Source organism: Hemitrygon akajei, chromosome 8, assembly GCF_048418815.1.
Source record: "Hemitrygon akajei chromosome 8, sHemAka1.3, whole genome shotgun sequence".
Taxonomy (NCBI): Eukaryota; Metazoa; Chordata; class Chondrichthyes; order Myliobatiformes; family Dasyatidae; genus Hemitrygon; species Hemitrygon akajei.
This window is the reverse complement of record NC_133131.1, coordinates 93,506,420-93,515,713: the sequence shown is the minus strand read 5'-3', so window position 1 is coordinate 93,515,713 and position 9,294 is coordinate 93,506,420. Positions and strand designations below refer to the sequence as shown.

The 9,294-nt window shown below is 46.1% G+C and overlaps 1 long non-coding RNA gene across 2 annotated transcripts; it reads left to right on the top strand.

Annotated features, from left to right (window-relative positions):
* The first annotated feature begins 578 nt into the window (after positions 1–578).
* Positions 579–6,600, top strand: LOC140731445 (uncharacterized). Of its 2 annotated transcripts, none has more exons than XR_012099829.1 (3): positions 579–780; positions 2,016–2,192; positions 6,276–6,600. It is a non-coding gene; the product is annotated as an uncharacterized lncRNA (long non-coding RNA). The 2 variants fall into 2 exon arrangements; XR_012099828.1 differs by lacking the exon at positions 579–780 and adding an exon at positions 798–936.
* Positions 6,601–9,294: the final 2,694 nt, after the last annotated feature.

Sequence of the window (9,294 nt, the reverse complement as noted above, 5' to 3'; positions counted from 1 at the left end):
TTTCCTCAGCCTTCTCAGAAAGTAATTCAACCAGACATTAATGTTCCTCAAATTACAGAGACTACAATGCTGAAAGTTCAACAAACATACTTAGCTAAAGCGTGGGCAGAGTATAAGTCCAATGGCCATGTCCACCCCTTGCCTTAAACCAAGGGACAGAGCGGACCTCCCACACCTGCTCTCTCTATATACCTTGGACATTTAAAACTGGACACCAAGCAACTAACCAATGGGAAAAACAGCTGCAGTTTCCAAACTAACCAATCACGACAAAACAACTTTGGGCTATCAGAATAAGGCGTGATCCCCCTGACCACACTGCACCCCTCCAATGTGATGATCTAACTCTCAGACTAGTATGACACTTGCGAACTCTCTAAGTCACTGCTCATGCAGGAGCTGGTAGGTTCCATCACCAGCCTCTGGCATCACTGAGGATGAAAGTACAGCTGGGTGATAGGAGGCAGGTCAGCCTGTTCCTCTTGGCCACCGGTGTAATCGAAGCCTGCTTGAAGCGGTTGGGAACCAGGCATTGCGGCAGCGAGAGGTTAATGCCCCAGCCAGTTGGTCAGCACAGGTCTTCAGTACGTGGCCAGGTACGCCGGTCCGATCCGGATGCGTTCCTTGGATTCATCCTCCCGAAGGCAGCCAGCTGTGGCTGGCCCGAAAATCCTAATCGGTGATGAAAATGGCGCCAATGGTTTTCCAGTTGGATCCACACTGAACAGAGAGCAAAGTCGTAAACCGCGCTGTATAAATGTGGTTTCTTGGAGTCCGCCAGTAAGTACGCTGACCTAGAACAGTCTGTAATCCCGGTAACAGAGTGAACAACCATGAAGTGGAGCATCCTGCTCTTTATCGGCTTCGTTTTGTTGTTCTCTCTACCCTATAACGCAGAATCGGAAGATCGGTTTAAACGATGTTTACTTCAGCGTGGTAGGTTGCAGTGACGATTAGAATTGTGTTTTGTTTAAAATGAACTTTCTTTTTTAGCGCTTGATTAATAGTATGAAGCAGTATCTCAGAAACCTGGGATTTTCACGCACAACAGTCTCTAGAGTTTACAGAAAGCGGTACAAAAATATATATTCAGTGAGCGATAGTTCTTTGGGCGAAAATGCCTTGTTAATGAGAGAGGTCAGAATAGAGTAGCTAGACTGGTTCAAACTGACATGAATGCGACTAACACAAATAACCACGCGTGAGTGGTTCACTACATTTATCACTACACCAACAGTGGAGTGCAGTGAACACACTAACAGGTCGAACCTTGAAATGGACGGCCGCTGCTCACGAGAGGGCACTGAGTATAATTCAGAGAATGACAGCATGTTGCCCTGTGGTCAGTTTTTATTCAAGCAGTTTTTCCTACTTTGGATCCATCAGCGTTAAAAACAAGAAAATATTAGCATAAATCAACATTTGGGGAGACACATGAGAAACAATGGTTATCAGCATGAACTTGTTTAAGGAACTAAATGAAATGTGCTTTAGCACAGCATTACACCTGCAATGGAAGTCCCATTTGATAAATGAATTGAGAAAGGAAAAAGCCAATGTGCATAACTTTCACTCCTGATGAAGGGTTTTGGCCCGAAATGTCATCACCACCTCCCCCCATAGATGCTGTCTGGCCTGCTGAGTTCTGCCAGCATTTTGTGTTTTTTATTTGTGCATAACTTTACACCGGCTATAATCATCTACCACGTCTTCAATTCTGTTTCTAGCTGTATCTTTACTTATTGGTAAAATACCAAAGATTATTATTTACCTCGTCGTGATTTTAAAAAATTGAAATCTGTCTGATTTTCCTTTTTGAAGCTCTCCATGCAGTGCTGATAGATTACATTGATTGTAAACTGGTATGTTGTGAATTCTATTTCTGGCAATACTTGTACTAAATAATAGTAACTCGTATTTCAATTGTTTCTTGCATCTTAACACTGAGACCAATGTTTTTTGTGCTATATTAAAGTTTTACAGAAACTACAGTTAATCACTTTGTACTTTTCTAGCAAGCAAAAACTGTGACAAGCCAAAAGAACCAGGAAGTTGCAAAGCCCAGAAAACTCGGTATTTCTTCAACACAGACACTCAGAAATGTGAGACCTTTACTTATAGTGGCTGTGGTGGCAATAGAAATAACTATAGGAGCCTAAAGAAATGCAAGGCTCGTTGCGAAAAAGATTCAAGTAAGTTTCTAAGCCAATGTTTATAAACAGCAAAACATGTCTAAGAGTACCTACAATAGGTTCACATGTTGTAAGAAAGAGAATGTGACAAGAGGAAGAGAGTATCACACACAGAGCAGGTCAGGCAGTATCTGTGGAGTGGAATAAGCAGCTAACTTTTCAGACTCGGTCCGAAACCTCCACAGTTTATTCCTCTCCATTGATGCTGCCTGACCTGCTGAGTTCTTCCAGCATTTTGTATGCATTGCTCCAGATTTCCAGCATCTGGAGAATCTCTTGTGTTTAAGAAGGAGAGAGTTCTTGCATAGAGGAACAATTTCAAAAAGAGTCCGAACAGCCAAGAACCTGGGAGACACAGCCAAGTAATTTTCAACATTTAGTTACACTGAGGCAATATCATTTCATATTTAACATGACATAGGAATTGTACTATTTTTTCATTTTCCTCTCAGTAATCTTAGGATGTTTAACAAAATCATTCTTTTGCAAGCTGATTTTGAATGATATGACTTAAAGACTGTATGACAAATTCTATAATTTCTGCCAGTTCAGTTTTTATTAAATAACTCCAGGTATTAAAATCCCTTTCTCTCACTATGCACCACATATCAGTTCTCTCATATAAATGCTAATGCTGTCTTGTTTTAAAACACTTTCACACATGTGATGATATTTAATGCACCCATTCTAGAGTCTTAAGTGGAAGTCAAGGTCTGAGTCTACACTATAAACTTTCCCTGCTAATGCTCCACAACTCTTTTTCTGCTGCATTGATGACTGCATTGGTGCTGCTTTCTTCACCCATGCTAAGCACATCAATTTTACCAACTCTGCCTCCAACTTCCACCCTGCTCTTAAATTCACTTGTACCTTTTTGACACCTCCATCCGCTTTCTTGATCTCTATCTCTGGAGACAAACTGTCAACCAACATCTTTTTAAAACCTACTGATTCCCACAGTTACCTTGACTACACCTCATCCCACCCTGTCTCCTGTAAAAATGCAGTTTGCTTTCTCACTTCCTTCGCAATGCCGCAGCTGTTCCCAGGATGCAGCTTTCCTGTCCAGGTCATCGGAGATGTCCTCCTCCTTCAAAGGAGGGGATTTCCCTTCCTCCACCATTGATGCTACCCTCACCTGCATCTCCTCCACTTCTGGAATATCCATGCTCAGCCCATCTTCCGGCTGCCTTAACAGTGAGAGAGTTGCTCTTTCTCCTTACCGGCCAACCCATCAGCCTCTGCATCCAACACGTTGTCTTCCCCAAAAGGAGTCCTACCACTAAACATACCTTTACCTCCAACCCCTCTGCTTTCTATCACATTTGCTGCCTCTGTGATTCATTTGTCCTATCATCCCTCCCCACTGATCTCCACCCCTCCATCACTTTTCCCTGCAAATGTTACACCTGCCCATTCGACCCCTCCCTCACTTTCACTCAAGGCCCCAAGCAGTTCTGTCTGGCGAGGCAATGGATCGGCTGCAGATTTACTGAGGCCATCTATTGTGCCCTGTGCTCCTGATGTGACTTCTTCTAAATTGTTGAGACTCTTCATAAACACCAAGATAAGGCCATCCGCAGGCGGAGGAGGAATTGTAGTGGCGCGCAAAGCACTACGAAAGGAACACACGGAGGCAGAGAGAGCTGAACTCGGAATGACTTTACTGATTCAAACTCGCATGCCTAAATCTCCCCTCCCATGGGTCCCTGCGACCAGCGGGGCGGACCGTCCCCGGAAGGTCCGCCCCGAGCGGGCTGCACATCTACCTGCGGCTCCCGATGGCGGTTCGAGTCCCGCGTGTGAGGGCCGCCACACCCTCCCCCCAGAAATGTCCATCAGGGGAGTGGAGCCCCCAGTCTGTGTGGCTTGCCTGGGTGGCCAGCCTCACCAGTGCGGTGCGGGTACCCTCACTGGCTGCTCAATGTCCACGTGCGCTGGTTTGAGGCGGTCCACTGGAAAAGTCTCTACCCGGCCACTCACCTCCACGACACACGTGGATCCGTTGTGCCGGATCACCCTGAAGGGTCCCTTGTATGGCCGCTGTAGAGGTGACTTGTGCATACCCCTGCGAATAATAACATACTTACAGTCTCGGAGGTCTTTAGGGGTGAAGGATGGCGTGGGACTGTGCCTGGAGGTCCAGACCGGTGCCAGGGTCCCTACCTTGTCCCACAGCCTCATTAGCACCGCTGCTGGACTTTCGTCCGAACCTCAGGCCTCTGGTATGAACTCGCCTGGGACCCTCAGGGAGATGACGTAGACCAGTTCCGCCAAGGAGGTGTCCAGGTCCTCCTTAGGGGCTGTCCGGGTGCCCAGTAGAACCCAGGGAAGTTCATCTGTCCAGTTGGGGCCCCTGAGACACACCATCAGGGCCGACTTGAGATGCCGGTGGAATCGCTCTACCAAACTGTTGGATTGGGGATGGTACGCTGTGGGGTGATGCAGCTGGGTGCCCAGGAGCTGCGCTAGAGCTGTCCACAACCTGGATGTGAACCGCGCCCCTCTGTCGCGGTGATGTCCATTGGGAGGCCGAACTTGGCGATCCAGCTGGCAATGAGCGTCCTGTCACAGGACTCAGTGGACGTGTCTGGGAGCGATACAGCTTCTGGCCATCTGGTGAACCTGTCTACCACGGTAAAGATATACCTGGTGCCCCGGGAGACTGGCAGGGGGCCGACGATGTCCACGTGGATGTGTTGGAACCTCCTTTGCGGCGGCTAGAACTGCTGGAGGGGAGCCTTCACGGGCTGCTGGACTTTGGCGGTCTGGCAGCGTACGCAGGTCCTGGCCCAGTGTCCGACCTGTTTGCGCAAACTGTGCCAGATGTATCTGTCCGCTACCAGCTTGATGGATGCCCGGATGGACGGGTGGGCCGGGTTGTGCAGCGTGTCGAACACCCGAAGCCTCCATGCTGCTGGTACCATGGGTCGGGGTTTGCCGGTAGACACGTCACACAAGAGTCGATCTGCTGCCGGGCCGATGGAGACGTCCTCCAACTGGAGCCCCGAAACGGCAGTGCGGTAAGCCAAGATCTGAGTGGAGGCAGGGGCGAGACAGTGTGTTCCTGACGACGTTGTTCTTCCCTGTGATGTGGCAGACGTCTGTGGTGGATTCTAAAATAAAGGGCAGGTGCCTCTGCTGCCGAGCCGACCATGGGTCCGATACCTTGGCCAGTGCGAAGGTGAGGGGCTTGTGGTCTTTATACACGGTGAACTCCCTTCCCTCAAGGAAGTACCGGAAATGCTGGACAGCCAGGTAGAGCACTAGTAACTCTCTGTTGTAGGTGCTGTACTTCACCTCTGGTGGCTGTAGGTGCCGGCTGAAGAAAGCGAGTGGTCGCCACTGGTCCTCGACGAGCTGCTCCAGGACTCCGCCGACTACCGTGTCGGAATCATCGACTGTGAGTGCCGTGGGCACATTGACTCTCGGGTGCACTAGGAGGGCCGACTTTGCCAGCGTCTTCTTGGTCTGCTCGAACGCCTCCGTGGACTCCGCGTCCCATGCCACTTCTTTGGCCTTGCCGGCCATCAGGTTGTAGATGTGCTCAATGCTTGGGAGGGACGGGACAGTATCCACTGCTTTTTGTTGGATTTTCCATTCAAGGGCATTAGTGTTTCCATTCCAGGCTGTGCTGCAACCAGGTTAATATGCTTTGCTCCACACATCTATAGAAGGTTGTCTTCTACAATCTATATCCAAACATCTCAGGTTATTCATTATAAAGGAGACAGGTATTTCAAAAATAATCCTTGGATGATATTGTTTTCAGTAGAATCTGACAGACCAAATGAATGTTCTGCTACTAGTAAAATGAAAAGAGCACACATTTAAAATGGAGGAATTTTAGATGTAAATCTTACTTGCTAAATTCTGCTGCAAAATGTGTCCAGACTTTTTCACAATTTCTCTGTCAGCCAAGCATGCTCTATCAGTTGCCTTGACATTTTAGTTCATTAGAATGTACTGTATTTGTCCTAATTATTCCTTTCAAAATTCTGCCTTGTATTTGAAGGACTTGCTCCCAAAATGTGTAATTGTATCTCATTGATATTAACCTCTGCTTATCTGTGTTTGTGACAGAGACGGCACCGTTGGGACAGAGAAATCAGTATCATTTGTAACCAGAGCTAAGGAATGGAGATGTGAGCATCAAAGAGAAAACTTCACAGAATATCAATATTATTGTTTCAAATTATTTTACTCTTGAAATTCTGGATGTTAATCCACACATACCTTTAATTAGATGCATTTAATGAAGAAATGTGGAAGCCATGTGATTTTTGTCATCATTTTAGAAATAAAATCTGATAATTACTGCTAAACTCTTGCCATGGTGTAGAATATTCTGTATTTCAGTTCTTGCAGTTCTATTTACAAATTGTGTATATGCTAAAATCAAAATAAAACAAAGGAATTCCATGTACAGTGTGATGTGTGAATATATTTGTGTCAGGCAGCAGGTTACTTGGTCATGTTTCCAAATTCTTCCTCCACAGCACTTCAATACACATTACAACATTGGCTTCAAGAAAATGTGAAAAGTTCGGCATAACCCCCATGACTCATCTCCATATCCCATGCTTCCTGTATTCACAACATTAAACTTGTATAAATAATTTACTGAGTTACAGAACCTACTGGCTAAAAATGCATTGTGAGGAGTATTCTAAGTTGTGAATACTCCTTTGTTGAAAGTACAGTGCTTTGTAAATAGACCATTTTACTATATACCATTTAAACTGTCAATTTTCTGGGTGAAATTTATTCATGGTTAAGTAAAGCTGTGAATCACACTACTTTTGTAAGTGAATATAAATCTGTAAGAGTGCAGTGACACAGCTGGTGGAGCTACTGCCTCACATCTACAATCACACAGAATTAATCTTGGTCTCTGTGGAGTTTTCATATTCTCCCTGCGATGGCTTGGTGATTCTTGCTGGTCAGCATCAACATGGGGAGCCAAAAGACTCCTACTTGTGTGATATCTCTTTCTATATAGCCAAAGAAACTTCTGGTGTCCTCTTTAATATTATTGTCTAACTTATGTTCGCAATCCAATCGTTTTCCTTCTTTATGATATTTTAGTTGGTTTTTAAAAACACTATGTGCCTCCGAACAACACAGACAAATGCTGGAGGAACTCAGCAGGAACTGAGTCTGACCCTGTGGTGTAGAAGGATGAGACGAAGAGGAGAGCTGTTGTCATTGAGGACTCTATAGTCAGGGGAGCAGACAGGAGATTTTGTGGACGTAAGGACACCCGCATGGTTTGTTGTCTTCCGGGTGCCAGGGTCCGGGATGTCTCTGACCAGGTGCACAACGTCCTGGTACGAGAGGGAAAGCAACCAGAAATCATGATATATATTGGTACCAACGACATGGGCAGGAAGAGGAATGAGGTCCTGCAGTGTGAGTTTTGGGAATTAGGCAGAAGACTGAAGAATAGGACCTCAAGGGTGGCATTCTCAGGATTAATGTCAGTGCTACGTGATAGTGATGGTAAGAATTGGAGGAGATGGCAGTTGAATGTGTGGCTGAGGAGTTGGTGCAGGGGGCAAGTTTTAGATTTTTGGATCATTGGGATCTCTTCTGGGGAAGGTGGGGCCAGTACAGATTGGATAGGTTGCAACTGAATCGGAGGGGGGGGCAATATCCTTGCAGGTAGGTTTGCGAGCATGGCTCGGGAGGGTTTAAACTAATTTGCAAGGGGGATGGGACCTGGAGCGATAGAGCAGTGAAGAAGTGCATGGAGTAAAGCCAGATCTAACATATAGAGAGGCTTTGAGGAAAGAGCAGCAGAATAAAGGGTGTAAAGATAATAAGGTAGAAGGGCTAAAGTGTGTGTACTTCAATGCAAGAAACATCCGGAACAAAGGTGATGAACTGAGACCTTGGATGCGTACATGGAATTATGATGTAGTGGCCATTACAGAGACTTGGCTGGCACCAGGGCAGGAATGGATTCTCAATATTCCTGGAGTTCAGTGTTTTAAAAGGGATAGAGAGGGGGGAAAAGGGGAGGGGGTGGTGTTGCTGGTCAGGGATACTATTACAGCTACAGAAAGTGGGGGGGGGGTAATGTAGCAGGATCCTCTTTTGAGTCAGTATGGGTGGAAGTCAGGAACAGGAAGGGAGCTGTTACTCTATTGGGAGTATTCTATAGGCCCGCTGGTAGCAGCAGAGATACCAAGGAGCAGATTGGGAGGCAGATTTTGAAAAGGTTCAAAAATAACAGGGTTGTTATCATGGGTGACTTTAACTTCCCTAGAATTGATTGGCACCTGATTAGTTCCAATGGTTTAGATGGGGCAGAGTTTGTTAAATGTGTCCAGGATGGATTCCTGTCACAGTATGTTGACAGGCCGACTAGGGGGAATGCCATACTAGATCTAGTATTAGGTAACAAACCGAGTCAGGTCACAGATCTGTTAGCGGGTGAGCATCTGGGGGACAGTGATCACCGCTCCCTGACCTTTAGCATTATCGTGGAAAAGGATAGAATCAGAGAGGACAGGAACATTTTTAATTGGGGAAGGGCAAATTATGAGGCTATAAGGCTAGAACTTGCGGGTGTGAATTGGGATGATGTTTTTGCAGGGAAATGTACTATGGACATGTGGTCGATGTTAGGGATAAGTTTGTCCCGGTGAGGAAGATAAAGAATGGTAGGGTGAAGGAACCATGGGTGACAAGTGAAGTGGAAAATCTAGTCAGGTGGAAGAAAGCAGCATACATGAGGTTTAGGAAGCAAGGATCAGATGGGTCTATTGAGGAATAAAGGGTAACAAGAAGGGAGCTTAAGAAGGGGCTGATAAGAGCAAGAAGAGGGAATGAGAAGGCCTTGGCTAGTAGGGTAAAGAAAAACGCCAAGACATTCTTCAATTATGTGAAGAACAAAAGGATGACAGGAGTGAAGGTAGGACCGATTAGAGATAAAGGTGGGAAGATGTGCCTGGAGGCTGTGGAAGTGAGCAAGGTCCTCAATGAATACTTCTCTTCGGTATTCACCAATGAGAAGGAACTTGATGACGGTGAGGACAATATGAGTGAGGTTGATGTTCTGGAGCATGTTGATATTAAGGGAGAGGAGCTGTTGGAG